Consider the following 16140-nt stretch of genomic DNA (forward strand, 5'->3'; position numbering starts at 1 on the left):
GAAGTTGTCATATGCTGAGGCAGTGAAGAAAGTAGAGGAAGATGGGTTAAGGGGAGGAGTGGTGAGAGTAGTAGAGATATACCAGTACAGAGGGACAGGGCAAAATGTGAAATACGTTTCAGTAAGATTGGATTTTTAGCATTTATAGCAATGGTTATGAACTGTACAGCAGGGATGGATCTGAAGTCTCAGGAAATAGAGGTTGTGGTGGCAGCTGCAGAGAGGGATTTGGGTGTGTGGGAGACTTGACAATAGAAAGAGTAACAGGGTGTGTTAAGTGGTGATGTCCCATCCTTTCAGGGTGATGGCATGAGGTAGGAATAAATACATTTAATTAGTGGAGTAGGGGGGTGTTAATTTTATTCTATTTAATTTTGAAATTAGTGAGTATAGTGTTAGATGGTAGGGTATTTATTCAGTACATCTTTTCTCTTTTTCCAGTAAAGTATAAGGGAGTTGTACTCCAGGCTAGTAGGTGGCGGTAATGCAACAAATTGGATGCCAACCGCCGTTAAACCTCAGAAGAAGAAGATTGTTTGGAACGTCAATAGACGGAAGAGGAAGGACGTCATTAGACGGAAGAGGAAGGAAAGTGTGTTTGAAACTAAAATTGCTAGTAACAACCAGCATCAAACGTAACATTGCTTGTCAAATGGATATCATTTCTCGTTATGGTTTGTAGTTATGCTGGCTTTGCTTCTGCTGTCTTTCTACAACATCCGAAGGTGGGTTGTTCACACCATCGCTTAGCTAGCTTCAGAAAGCTCAGCTACCGAGCTAGCTAAGTTAGCTAGTAAACAAAATGTAAGCTGGCTAGCAAAGATACAACCTGAAGTGATATAACGTTGTTAGCAATACGATGTGAAGTTATATGGTGTTATTCTCAACTTGCTATCATCTTAGATCATCCAGATGCAGGTTTATGTAGCTAACGTTAACTGGGTCAGCATGTCGTTACGTTAACTAGTTAACTAGTAATGTTGACATTATGGTCAACTGTGGCTCCCGAGTGGTGCAGCGGTCTAAGGCAATTCATTTCAGTGCGTCACTACAGACCCTGGTTCGATTCCAGGCTGTATCGCATCTGGCCGTGTTTAGGAGTCCCGTAGGGTGGCGCACAATTGGCCCAGCGTCGTCCGGGTTTTAGCCCGTGTAGGCCGTCATTGTAAATAAGAATTTGTTCTTAACTGACTTGTCTAGTTAAATAAAGGTTACAAAAAATGACACAGTAGCCAGCTAGCTCTGCAGACCCTGTTCTACTTCAGTAGCCAGCTAGCTCTGCAGACCCTGTTCTACTTCAGTAGCCAGCTAGCTCTGCAGACCCTGTTCTACTTCAGTAGCCAGCTAGCTCTGCCGACCCTGTTCTACTTCAGTAGCCAGCTAGCTCTACAGACCCTGTTCTACTTCAGTAGCCAGCTAGCTCTGCACACCCTGTTCTACTTCAGTAGCCAGCTAGCTCTGCTGACCCTGTTCTACTTCAGTAGCCAGCTAGCTCTGCAGACCCTGTTCTACTTCAGTAGCCAGCTAGCTCTGCAGACCCTGTTCTACTTCAGTAGCCAGCCAGCTAGCTCTGCAGACCCTGTTCTACTTCAGTAGCCAGCTAGCTCTACAGACCCTGTTCTACTTCAGTAGCCAGCTAGCTCTGCAGACCCTGTTCTACTTCAGTAGCCAGCTAGCTCTGCAGACCCTGTTCTACTTCAGTAGCCAGCTAGCTCTGCAGACCCTGTTCTACTTCAGTAGCCAGCTAGCTCTGCCGACCCTGTTCTACTTCAGTAGCGAGTATCAAGTGTATGAGTGTGTCCTCATTGCACGTCTGTTATTTGATGTCGCACCTCAAATGATGAGCTGGTGGACTGAGACCAGATGGGGGGTGAAATAGGTGGTGACATGACAGTGTGTTATCAGAGGACTGAGACCAGATGGGGGGGTGTAATAGGTGGTGACATGACAGTGTGTTATCAGAGGACTGAGACCAGATGGGGGGTGTAATAGGTGGTGACATGACAGTGTGTTATCAGAGGACTGAGACCAGATGGGGGGTGAAATAGGTGGTGACATGACAGTGTGTTATCAGAGGACTGAGACCAGATGGGGGGGTGAAATAGGTGGTGACATGACAGTGTGTTATCAGAGGACTGAGACCAGATGGGGGTGTAATAGGTGGTGACATGACAGTGTGTTATCAGAGGACTGAGACCAGATGGGGGTGTAATAGGTGGTGACATGACAGTGTGTTATCAGAGGACTGAGACCAGATGGGGGGTGAAATAGGTGGTGACATGACAGTGTGTTATCAGAGGACTGAGACCAGATGGGAGGTGAAATAGGTGGTGACATGACAGTGTGTTATCAGAGGACTGAGACCAGATGGGGGGTGTAATAGGTGGTAACATGACAGTGTGTTATCAGAGGACTGAGACCAGATGGGGGGGTGTAATAGGTGGTGACATGACAGTGTGTTATCAGAGGACTGAGACCAGATGGGGGGGTGTAATAGGTGGTGACATGACAGTGTGTTATCAGAGGACTGAGACCAGATGGGGGGGGTGAAATAGGTGGTGACATGACAGTGTGTTATCAGAGGACTGAGACCAGATGGGGGGTGTAATAGGTGGTGACATGACAGTGTGTTATCAGAGGACTGAGACCAGATCGGGGGTGAAATAGGGGGTGACATGAGGGGGGGTATAATTTGTGGAACGTTCCAACAGGAATAGCCAGGTTGCCAACAAACAACGCAAACAAAGTTGTAGAATGAGATACCGGGTAGAGAGTGAACAATGTAATAACGTTTTTCAACCACCACGTTTATTCTGAAAAATGTCTCTCTTCGTTCTGGTAGCCTCCACCATTCCTCGTTCGTTGGTTTAGTTATTATTTCCGGGGTTCCTGCATTCGCCAGGTGAACTCTGTTGCGCCTCAATTAGGGAATCGCTATGGTTGAAATGTAACTAATCACTGCCAGCCCCAGTATTTTATTAGCTAGGTGGCTTGGACACAATTGTTACCGATGATACTGTATACACCAGCCTACTCGTACTACAGAAACATACATTGTATTTTACCAAGTTCTCTCTGTGTTAATCCTGTTTTCCAAATATATCAGCTAACTTGTGTCGATGTTGTTTAGTTCAACTTGCCTAGTTAAATAAAGATTAAATAAATTAGAACATATAAAATATATGCTTTGACCTATTCCAGGTAACCAAAAGATGCTTGATTCACTACAGCTGCTTTTGAAGAACTTTCCAGTCGTTTTTGCTTTACATTCCGACTTTACATTCCGACTTTTGAACGTCTGTTTATTGGACATATATATTAGTGTCTAATAAAACAGAGCAACGTATGTAAAGCATCCCATCTGTTTTAAGGTTATAGTTTGTGTGATGTAGTTCCTCTTGATGTCCACTAGGTGTCAGCACAGTTTCAATAATGTCACACCAGGTTACTACATGTTTTCATGTTGTGAATGCTACATGTGTAGACCTTACAGTGAAATGCTGACTTACAAGCCCTTAACCAACAATTTAGTTTTAAGAAAAATATTGTGTTAAGTAAAAAATAAGAAATAAAAGTAACAAATACTTAAAGAGCAGCAGTAAAATCAAAATAGCGAGGCTCTATACATGGGGTACCGGTTCGTCGAGGTAATTGAGGTGTTCCTTTCAAGTCCAGTGGTGTAAATTACTTAACAAAAATGTATTTAAACTACTCCACTACATTCCGTTTATATATCTGGTTATTTTGTATCTGTACTTTTACTCTTTCTGTTTCTTTACAACTTAAAATTTTACTTCACTACATTTCTAAATAAAATAATGTATTTTTTACTCCATACAGTTTCCCTGGCACACAAACGTACTTGTTTCATTTCGAATGCTAAGCCGGACAGGAAAATGGTCCAATTCACACACTGATCAAGACAACATCCCTGGTCGTCCCTACTGCCTCTGATCTGGAGGACTCACTAAACAGAGAACATCCCTGGTCATCCCTACTGCCTCTGATCTGGAGGACTCACTAAACAGAGAACATCCCTGGTCATCCCTACTGCCTCTGATCTGGAGGACTCACTAAACAGAGAACATCCCTGGTCATCCCTACTGCCTCTGATCTGGAGGACTCACTAAACAGAGAACATCCCTGGTCATCCCTACTGCCTCTGATCTGGAGGACTCACTAAACAGAGAACATCCCTGGTCATCCCTACTGCCTCTGATCTGGAGGACTCACTAAACAGAGAACATCCCTGGTCATCCCTACTGCCTCTGATCTGGAGGACTCACTAAACAGAGAACATCCCTGGTCATCCCTACTGCCTCTGATCTGGAGGACTCACTAAACACATGCTTCATTTGTAAATGATGTCTGATTGTTGGAGTGTTCCCCTGGTTATTTCTTAAATAAAATGACAAGAGAATCGTGCTGTCTGGTTTGCTTAATATATGGAAGGTCAAATCATTTATACTTTTACCACTGATACTTAAGTATATTTTAGCAATGACGTTTACTTAGTATTTTACTGGGTGACTTTCACTTTTACTTGAGTCATTTTCTATTAACATCGTCTTATTATTGTACCTTTTTCCCTTCATTTGCCTACTACTGTCTATAAGCTGTCATAACATGTGGGTTTTTTCATGGGGACCAGGTATCGGAACGCCTTTGAAGGGTCTACAAAGCCCCCAGGTAAAAGTTGGCTTTTGCAGACAAGGATTGTATTGTTACTCCACGACATAATATGTTATCACAACTCTATTAAAAGGACATTCTACACAAGGTGTCACTTCATTCCTTCTATTTGATGGGAACTCCTGGTTAGGAATGGGGAACGAGTGCTCTCTCTCTGGGGAAAAAACATGTTTATACCTATGCAGTACCTTTAGCATTAATAATAATAAACCTCTACTTTAGTAAAGTTAATAATTATGACAGGTGTGTTGTAATAAAAATGAGTGGTGTCCACTGACTAAATGCAGTCTTTCTGGAAAACCCAGATATTCACAAAGTGTTTGATGAATGACACATTGCTTCTTCATGCAAAATAGATTTGACCTTTAAAATTCAATTAAGCTGCTTTATTTTCAGGGTTTAGTGAAGGTGGGTCATTTTTTACCCTTGGGACAATGGGAGTAAACAGACTGCTAAGACTACACAAGGGTTAAGTCAAGTATTTACAAGGTGTCTAGTCATTTCTGGTGGTTAATGTCTAATTGACCACACATTAGTGCAAGTTGAAGTGTTGTCAGTGCTACACAGGTGTCTGTAGTCTAGGTGCTCGTTATAAGTGCTTGAAATCATTTATTGCCGTGTTCCAGAGCATCAAGTCTGTGATCGAAGGGTGAATTGTGACTGAATTACTGAGCTACAAATAATATGAAGTAGTTATTTATAAGTCAAGGTTACTCTACATCACTCTCGACTCGCCTTAAAAGTCATCTGCAATGTGGAACGTCCAACAATTCATTGACACAGTTGTGACTGGTAAGGTTTATTTGTTATAGCATCACATTTTACACTAAACATGCCAAAATTCATATAAAGATCATTTTAACATACACATGCCATTGTCATGTCTCATTGTTCCTCCTCCAGACTCCTTCATAGCCGTCGGCCAGCTCTTTCACATCCACCATCTAATTGAAGTGAAAGGACGTGACCCTCCAATCTAAAATGTGACTTATCTTCACATTTCAAAAGTAGTGTAATGAAAACATTTCACCAAATTATATTTCAGTGTCATGTCCCTTAATAAATTACATTTATTGAATTTGAAAATTCTGTGGTAAAGGAGGTTATTGGGGGGCCTTGAGGCACAAGAGGAATTGAAATAGCATTATAGCATTATAGCAATCCTAAGTCCATTCCTGTGTTTGAATTGATATTAGATGACCCACTGTTGACAAAGTGTTTGAAGAAGGGTTGTTGCAGTCAGTCAGTCATCCATGCTATATGAAACGATAGGGCGGTGACCACCGTAGGGGTCATCCATGCTATATGAAACGATAGGGCGGTGACCACCGTAGGGGTCATCCATGCTATATGAAACGATAGGGCGGTGACCACCGTAGGGGTCATCCATGCTATATGAAACGATAGGGCGGTGACCACCGTAGGGGTCATCAATGCTATATGAACGATAGGGCGGTGACCACCGTAGGGGTCATCCATGCTATATGAAACGATAGGGCGGTGACCACCGTAGGGGTCATCAATGCTATATGAACGATAGGGCGGTGACCACCGTAGGGGTCATCCATGCTATATGAACGATAGGGCGGTGACCACCGTAGGGGTCATCCATGCTATATGAACGATAGGGCGGTGACCACCGTAGGGGTCATCCATGCTATATGAACGATAGGGCGGTGACCACCGTAGGGGTCATCCATGCTATATGAAACGATAGGGCGGTGACCACCGTAGGGGTCATCCATGCTATATGAACGATAGGGCGGTGACCACCGTAGGGGTCATCCATGCTATATGAACGATAGGGCGGTGACCACCGTAGGGGTCATCCATGCTATATGAAGCGATAGGGCGGTGACCTCCGTAGGGGTCATCCATGCTATATGAAACGATAGGGCGGTGACCACCGTAGGGGGTCATCCATGCTATATGAACGATAGGGCGGTGACCACCGTAGGGGTCATCCATGCTATATGAACGATAGGGCGGTGACCACCGTAGGGGTCATCCATGCTATATGAAACGATAGGGCGGTGACCACCGTAGGGGTCATCCATGCTATATGAACGATAGGGCGGTGACCACCGTAGGGGTCATCCATGCTATATGAAACGATAGGGCGGTGACCACCGTAGGGGTCATCCATGCTATATGAAACGACAGGGCGGTGACCACCGTAGGGGTCATCCATGCTCTATGAACGACAGGGCGGTGACCACCGTAGGGGTCATCCATGCTATATGAACGACAGGGCGGTGACCACCGTAGGGGTCATCCATGCTATATGAAACGACAGGGCGGTGACCACCGTGGGGTCATCCATGCTATATGAAACGACAGGGCGGTGACCACCGTAGGGGTCATCCATGCTATATGAAACGACAGGGCGGTGACCACCGTAGGGGTCATCCATGCTATATGAAACGACAGGGCGGTGACCACCGTAGGGGTCATCCATGCTATATGAAACGACAGGGCGGTGACCACCGTAGGGGTCATCCATGCTATATGAACGACAGGGCGGTGACCACCGTAGGGGTCATCCATGCTATATGAACGATAGGGCGGTGACCACCGTAGGGGTCATCCATGCTATATGAAACGACAGGGCGGTGACCACCGTAGGGGTCATCCATGCTATATGAAACGACAGGGCGGTGACCACCGTAGGGGTCATCCATGCTATATGAAACGACAGGGCGGTGACCACCGTAGGGGTCATCCATGCTATATGAAACGACAGGGCGGTGACCACCGTAGGGGTCATCCATGCTCTATGAAACGACAGGGCGGTGACCACCGTAGGGGTCATCCATGCTCTATGAAACGACAGGGCGGTGACCACCGTAGGGGTCATCCATGCTATATGAAACGACAGGGCGGTGACCACCGTAGGGGTCATCCATGCTATATGAAACGACAGGGCGGTGACCACCGTAGGGGTCATCCATGCTATATGAAACGACAGGGCGGTGACCACCGTAGGGGTCATCCATGCTATATGAAACGATAGGGCGGTGACCACCGTAGGGGTCATCCATGCTATATGAAACGACAGGGCGGTGACCACCGTAGGGGTCATCCATGCTATATGAAACGACAGGGCGGTGACCACCGCAGGGGTCATCCATGCTATATGTAACGATAGGGCGGTGACCACCGCAGGGGTCATCCATGCTATATGAAACGATAGGCGGTGACCACCGCAGGGGTCATCCATGCTATATGAAACGATAGGGCGGTGACCACCGCAGGGGTCATCCATGCTATATGAACGATAGGGCGGTGACCACCGTAGGGGTCATCCATGCTATATGAACGATAGGGCGGTGACCACCGTAGGGGTCATCCATGCTATATGAAACGATAGGGCGGTGACCACCGTAGGGGTCATCCATGCTATATGAAACGATAGGGCGGTGACCACCGTAGGGGTCATCCATGCTATATGAAACGATAGGGCGGTGACCACCGTAGGGGTCATCCATGCTATATGAAACGATAGGGCGGTGATCACCGTAGGGGTCATCCATGCTCTATGAACGATAGGGCGGTGACCACCGTAGGGGTCATCCATGCTCTATGAAACGATAGGGCGGTGACCACCGTAGGGGTCATCCATGCTATATGAAACGATAGGGCGGTGACCACCGTAGGGGTCATCCATGCTATATGAAACGATAGGGCGGTGACCACCGTAGGGGTCATCCATGCTCTATGAAACGACAGGGCGGTGACCACCGTAGGGGTCATCCATGCTATATGAAACGACAGGGCGGTGACCACCGTAGGGGTCATCCATGCTATATGAAACGACAGGGCGGTGACCACCGTAGGGGTCATCCATGCTATATGAAACGACAGGGCGGTGACCACCGTAGGGGTCATCCATGCTATATGAAACGATAGGGCGGTGACCACCGTAGGGGTCATCCATGCTATATGAAACGACAGGGCGGTGACCACCGTAGGGGTCATCCATGCTATATGAAACGACAGGGCGGTGACCACCGCAGGGGTCATCCATGCTATATGTAACGACAGGGCGGTGACCACCGCAGGGGTCATCCATGCTATATGAAACGATAGGGCGGTGACCACCGCAGGGGTCATCCATGCTATATGAAACGATAGGGCGGCGACCACCGCAGGGGTCATCCATGCTATATGAAACGATAGGGCGGCGACCACCGTAGGGGTCATCCATGCTATATGAAACGATAGGGCGGCGACCACCGTAGGGGTCATCCATGCTATATGAAACGATAGGGCGGCGACCACCGTAGGGGTCATCCATGCTATATGAAACGATAGGGCGGCGACCACCGTAGGGGTCATCCATGCTATATGAAACGATAGGGTGGTGACCACCGTAGGGGTCATCCATGCTATATGAGACGATAGGGCGGCGACCACCGTAGGGGTCATCCATGCTATATGAACGATAGGGTGGTGACCACCGTAGGGGTCATCCATGCTATATGAAACGATAGGGCGGTGACCACCGTAGGGGTCATCCATGCTATATGAAACGATAGGGCGGTGACCACCGTAGGGGTCATCCATGCTATATGAACGATAGGGCGGTGACCACCGTAGGGGTCATCCATGCTATATGAAGCGATAGGGCGGTGACCACCGTAGGGGTCATCCATGCTATATGAAACGATAGGGCGGTGACCACCGTAGGGGTCATCCATGCTATATGAAACGATAGGGCGGTGACCACCGTAGGGGTCATCCATGCTATATGAGACGATAGGGCGGCGACCACCGTAGGGGTCATCCATGCTATATGAAACGATAGGGTGGTGACCACCGTAGGGGTCATCCATGCTATATGAAACGATAGGGCGGCGACCACCGTAGGGGTCATCCATGCTATATGAAACGATAGGGCGGTGACCACCGTAGGGGTCATCCATGCTATATGAAACGATAGGGCGGTGATCACCGTAGGGGTCATCCATGCTCTATGAAACGATAGGGCGGTGACCACCGTAGGGGTCATCCATGCTATATGAAACGATAGGGTGATGACCACCGTAGGGGTCATCCATGCTAAATGAATTGAATGAATCTTGATATTTCACCTGTTGTTGATTGGGTGTACCAGGGGTGGGACGCTTGGTGGACGGTAGCGTCCCACCTGCCCATAGAGGTTAACATCTCCTGTTGCTTTAAACTTTTTCATTACTGAGAGTGGAAATGGCCATTTTCAACCTTTGAGCTATTTTCTTATAGTCATTTCCTGATTTGTTTTGCTCAACAACCTTTTGTTGAACATCATTACTGTATTGTCAGGTTTTTGGATGACTGTGTGTCACCTCATATTTATACCCCAGTGAAACAGGAAGTCATGGCTTACCACTTAACTCTTCATAATCACGAAGGTGAACTTAAAAACGTAAAATATGAATTGGAATATACTTCAGTTAGATTTCACTCATAAGAATTTCTAGGGGTGCCAATAATTGTGTAGAAATTATTCATTTCTGAGAAACATATTTATTTTCTTCAGTCATTTAACTTCAATTAAAGGTTTGATTTTTGTGAACATTGTTAATAAAATACCAAGAGGATAAATCCCAGCCAGGTTTGCTCATATTTAAGGATGTCAATATTAGTGGAGGGCAATGCATTTTATTGGAATGAGGCAATCCTGTATAAACTCAGGTTCTCACCTTGAGTCCTACTCCTGCAGTATTTCACCAGCAGTATGATAGTTACCAGCAGGTAGGGAGACCCCACCAGTAGACTACACAGCAGCCTGGGTAGAGACATGGACAACACTGGGACTGGTGGAGATGGAATGGGAGTTGGACCTGCATCTGGAGAAAGAAAACAATTTAAAACAACACTGGAGATGGTGATGGGCAGAGACATGGACAACACTGGAGATGGTGCTGGAGAGAGATGGATGACACTGGAGATGGTGATGATAGGGACATGGACAACACTGAAGATGGTGCTGGAGAGGGACATGGACACCACTGGAGATGGTGATGATAGGGACATGGACAACACTGAAGATGGTGCTGGAGAGGGACATGGACAACACTGGAGATGGTGCTGGGTAGAGACATGGACAACACTGTAGATGGTGCTGGGTAGAGACATGGACAACACTGGAGATGGTGCTGGGTAGAGACATGGACAACACTGGAGATGGTGCTGGAGGGAGACATGGACAACACTGGAGATGGTGCTGGGTAGAGACATGGACAACACTGGAGATGGTGCTGGGTAGAGACATGGACAACACTGGAGATGGTGCTGGAGAGAGATGGAAATGGCAAGAAAATACACACACACAAACAGATAAACACATTTTTGAATTCTGTTCATGAATGTAAATGTTCAGCATATTTTCATGGTTAGTTACAGTAAATATATTGTAAGACATGTTACTACCAAGTCAGTCTTTTAATGGATGGTGCTGGACATATTTAAGCAATAAGTCCGACAAAAGGCTGTTCTTAGGCACGACACAACGCTCAGTATACAGCCTGGAGACAGCCCTTAGCAGTGGTACTGTATATTAGCAATATACCACAACCCCCTGAGGTGCCTTATTGCTATTATAAATTATATTATATGTATACATATATATATTATATATATATTATAGAATAGTACTATTAGAAACTGGTTACCAACATAATTAGAGCAGTAAAAAAAATGTTTTGTCACACCCTTGGTATACGGTCTGATATACCATGGCTTCCAGCCAATCAGCATTCAGGGCTGGAACCACCCAGTTTATAATGCAGGTTTTAGCACCACTTAAAACCTGTTGGGGCTAGGGGGCAGTATTGACACGGCCGGATAAAAAACGTACCCGATTTAATCTGGTTACTACTCCTGCCCAGTAACTAGAATATGCATATAATTATTGGCTTTGGATAGAAAACACCCTAAACACCCTATTTTCAATGCAAGAAGAGGCATCACCAAAAGCAGAAAACCAGCTAAAATTATATAATAACCTTTGACAATCTTCATCAGATGACACTCCTAGGACATTATGTTAGACAATACATGCATTTTTTGTTCCATGAAGTTCATATTTATATCCAAAAACAGCATTTTACATTGGCGCGTGATGTTCAGAAAATATTTTCCTTCAAAAAAAATTGGTGAATCAGCACAATAAATTACAAAATTACTATTCATAAACCTTGATAAAATATTAAACTGTTATTCAAAGAATTATAGATAAACATCTCCTGAATCCAACCACGTTTTCTGATTTCAAAAAGATTTTACAGCGAAAGCAAAACGTTAGATTATGTTAGGATACCAACACAGCCAAAGAACAACAACACAGCCATATTCCTAGCATTTTCAAAGCAATGGTAGCCGTCCAAAAGCAGAAAACCAGCTAAAATGATGCACTAACCTTTGACAATCTTCATCAGATGACACTCCTAGGACATTATGTTAGACAATACATGCATTTTTTGTTCTATCAAGTTCATATTTATATCCAAAAACAGCATATTACACTGGCGCTTGACGTTCAGAGAATGTATTTCCCCCAAAACTCCCGGTGAATCAGCATAACAGTTTACAAAATTACTCATTATAAACGTTGATATAATATTAAACTGTTATTCAAAGAATTATAGATTAACATCTCCTGAATGCAACCGTATTGTCAGATTTCAAAATAACTTTACTGGGAGAGCACACTTTGCAATAATCTGAGTACTGAGCTCAGAAAAAAACAGCAGGCAATTAGAGAGAACCGCCATTTTGGACTCATCTAAAAGCATAAATAGTACTAGAAATATTCCCTTACCTTTAGTAATCTTCATCAGAAGGCACTTCGAGGAATCCCAGGTCCACAATAAATGTTGTTTTGTTCGATAAAGTTCATAATTTATGTCCAAATAACTCCATGTCGTTTGCGCGTTCAGTAGGCTACTGAAAATGTAGGTGGCGCGAGAAAAATCTCACGACGAAAAGTTTAAAAAAGTCCTATTTACGTTCATTCAAACATGTCAAACATTGTATAGCATCAATCTTTAGGGCCATTTTAAGTTCAAACTTCAATAATATTCCAACCGGACCCTTGCTATGTCTTGAAAAATGTTTTGGAATGCAGGTAACTTCTCACGTGAATGCGCCCTATGAACTGAAGTGTGTTTCTGGTCACCTGCTTCCCAGCCTTCTCCTTCGGTCTGTGTTTACCACAAAAGGCTCAAACAACTTTCTAAGACTGTTGACATCTAGTGGAAGCCTTAGGAAGTGCTATTTGAGTCCTAACTCACTGTGTGATGGAAAGGCAAGGATTTGAGAAAACTACAGGAACCAGATTTTCATTTCCTGGTTGAATTTCTCTCAGGTTTTTGCCTGCCATTTGAGTTCTGTTATACTCACAGACATCATTCAAACAGTTTTGGAAACTTCAGAGTGTTGTCTATCCAAATCTACTAATAATTTGCAAATATTTGACTCTGGGCCGGAGTATTAGGCCGTTTACTCTGGGCACGCTTTTCATCCAACAGTGAAAATACTGCCCCCCAGCCCTAAAAGGTTAAATTACGATAGATAAATGTCTGGTTCTTTTTTTCCTGACACCGTAGGTTCATGTACTTTGACGTGAAGCGGTCAAATTAGCGCTCTATTTTCGTTTTTGACCTTTAATCCCAGAAAAATGGCCTTAACTCAAAAAAGCGTTGAGGCCTCAACTCCATCTTGTTCGGGGCCAACTGCCCATTATGCCAAACCGATGCTCACCAAGTTTCGTCTTCGAAGTCTTTTCCGTTTAGGAGAAAAGGCCACGTCATGTATCGTGATGTTTTGTACATTTGCAATATGATCCATTCGCCCTCTTATTGTGTTTTCCGGGACAGGTGAAAAATGACCAAAATGTGAAAATTTTATAAAACGGAAACCGAATGTCCGAGAGACTTCGTTCGATGACTTCCCGGAAGATCCAGCCCCGGTGCATGGCCCGTCACTGTCCACAAATTTTTGAAACATTCGCGGACGTCTAGTAAGGGACCGTACATTTGCAATATGGACTTTCTCATCAATCATACAGCAAATTGCAAAATGTTCCTTTCTTGTATGTTAGGGTAACATCTACGTTCAACAAAATCATCATATCTCTTCCTAGCGAACCTACTAACCATAAACTTAAAATAAAAACTAAAATACCTGCCTCTCCTCCTAATCTTTTATATTTTTTAAAACCAATGGAGCCGACAGTCTCTCCATGAATTAAAGCTAAGCGAACCAAATTCTCTTCCCCTTTTGTTTATTCTGTATTTTCTGTCTGTCACGGTATTATTTCTGTTCCCCATTTCTCGGGAGATCCTTACTCATCCATCTCTGCCATCTAATTCTGTTTATATTTGAACCTGTCTCGAACACCTGGGACGTCAGCGTCCCACTCTACTCAACAGCCCGTGGCAGTGCGTGGCGCGAGATACAAATCCCTTAAAAATGCTATAACTTCAATTTCTCAAACATATGACTATTTTACACCATTTGAAAGATAAGACTCTCCTTGATGTAACCACGTTGTCCGATTTCAAAAAGGCTTTACAGCGAAAGCAAAACATTAGATTATGTTACTAGAGTACCCAGCCAGAAATAATCACACATCCATTTTCCAAGCAACTACATGCATCGCAAAAAACCAAACCACAGCTAAATGCAGCACTAACCTTTGATAATCTTCATCAGATGACACTCCTAGGACATCATGTTACACAATACATGCATATTTTGTTCGATAAAGTTCATATTTATATATAAAAACAGCATTTTACATTGAGGTGTGACGTTCATAAAATATTTTCCCTCGATGAATCAGCAATACAATTTACAAAATTACTCATCAAAAACTTTTATAAAATATTAAACTGTCATTCAAACAATTATAGATGAACATCTCTTGAATGTAACCGCATTGACAGATTTCGAAATAACTTTACTGGGAAGGCACACTTTGCAATAATCGGAGTAGTGAGCTCAGAAAAATACACTACACAATACGGTTAGCCGCCATCTTGGAGCATCTAATATATTATTATAGCATTATAAATATTCGCTTACCTTTAGTAGTCTTCATCAGAAGGCACTTCCAGGAATCCCAGGTCCACAACAAATGTTGTTTTGTTCGATATAATCCATAATTGATGTCCAAATAACTCCATGTTGTTCGCGCGTTACGTTCAGCTACTCAAAATGTCGGTAGCGTGTCGAAAATCTCAGGACGAACTGTCAAAAAATATATATTTACGTTCGTTCAAACATGTCAAACGTTGTAAAGCATCAATCTTTAGGGCCTTGAGAACGTGAAGATTCAGTAATATTTCAACCGGACGGTTCCTGTGTCTTGAAAAACGTTTTGGTACGGAGCAACCTCTTGCGTGGGCGCGATGGCCTTCCCTGGGTGACCAACTTCCCAGCCCTCTCATTAGGTCTCTGTTCATCGTAGACGCCTCAAACAACTTTAGAAAGAATGTCGACATCTAGTGGAAGCCTTAGGAAGTGCACAATGATGACCACATCACGGTGTGTTCAATAAACAATGACTTGAATAGAGCCCACACATCCAGATTTCCACTTCCTGGTAGGATTTCTCTCAGGTTTTTCATTGCCATATGAGTTCTGTTATACTCACAGACACCATTCAAACAGTTTTAGAAACTTTAGAGTGTTTTCTATCCACATATACTAATTATATGCATATTTTCGTTTCTGGAAAAGAGTAGTAACCAGTTTAAATCGGGTACGTTTTTTATCCGGCCGTGCAAATACTGCCCCCTAGCCCCAAGAAGTTAACTATGCTGGTCTCCACTCAGTAACTGTTATCGTCTACCATTATTAAACTTATTCTTGCTAACTTTATAATCTTATTCAACAACAAAATATAATAATACTATTATATCTATTTCACAGCCTTGTTGTGTTAAATTTCTTACACTGCATACAACAATAGCTGACTACTTAAGGGAAAATAAACTTAGCTATATAATGTATGAAAACACCACTACTGGTCAAAAGATATTCAAATAACATAATCAGATCAAAATCACTAATCTGAACAACTCCACAAAGAAAAATCATTGTACCCTCATGGTCATAGGAAAATAGACTTAAGGAAGCCTACCCTTTGTCCAAGGTTATGCCCTTTCTGTCTTCTCATTGGTTCAAATTACAAATATGTCTAAGCACTTTAACTCCATCATAATTATCAATTACACAAATGACCTTAAGATCAGTACAAATCACCTTAAATTCTTTATCCAACTGGCTTTCCAATGAGGCTGATCAGACCACAAAGGAAAGCCCTGTCAAAGTTCAAAAGTCATACCACCCCTTCAAAGAGGTGTTTCTTACTATATTAGACAAATTAAATAAATACCGTCAAACATTTTCTACATGTTGTATCCCAGGTTCCCAGAACATTCCCTTATCAAAATAATT

The 16140-nt window shown here is 43.7% G+C and overlaps 1 long non-coding RNA gene across 1 annotated transcript; it reads left to right on the forward strand.

Annotated features, from left to right (window-relative positions):
- The first annotated feature begins 559 nt into the window (after positions 1 to 559).
- On the forward strand, positions 560 to 5684 carry LOC123732531 (uncharacterized). Its single transcript, XR_006763198.1, has 3 exons — positions 560 to 725; positions 3841 to 5484; positions 5596 to 5684. It is a non-coding gene; the product is annotated as an uncharacterized lncRNA (long non-coding RNA).
- Positions 5685 to 16140: the final 10456 nt, after the last annotated feature.

Source organism: Salmo salar, unplaced genomic scaffold (genome assembly GCF_905237065.1).
Source record: "Salmo salar unplaced genomic scaffold, Ssal_v3.1, whole genome shotgun sequence".
NCBI classification, from domain to species: Eukaryota; Metazoa; Chordata; class Actinopteri; order Salmoniformes; family Salmonidae; genus Salmo; species Salmo salar.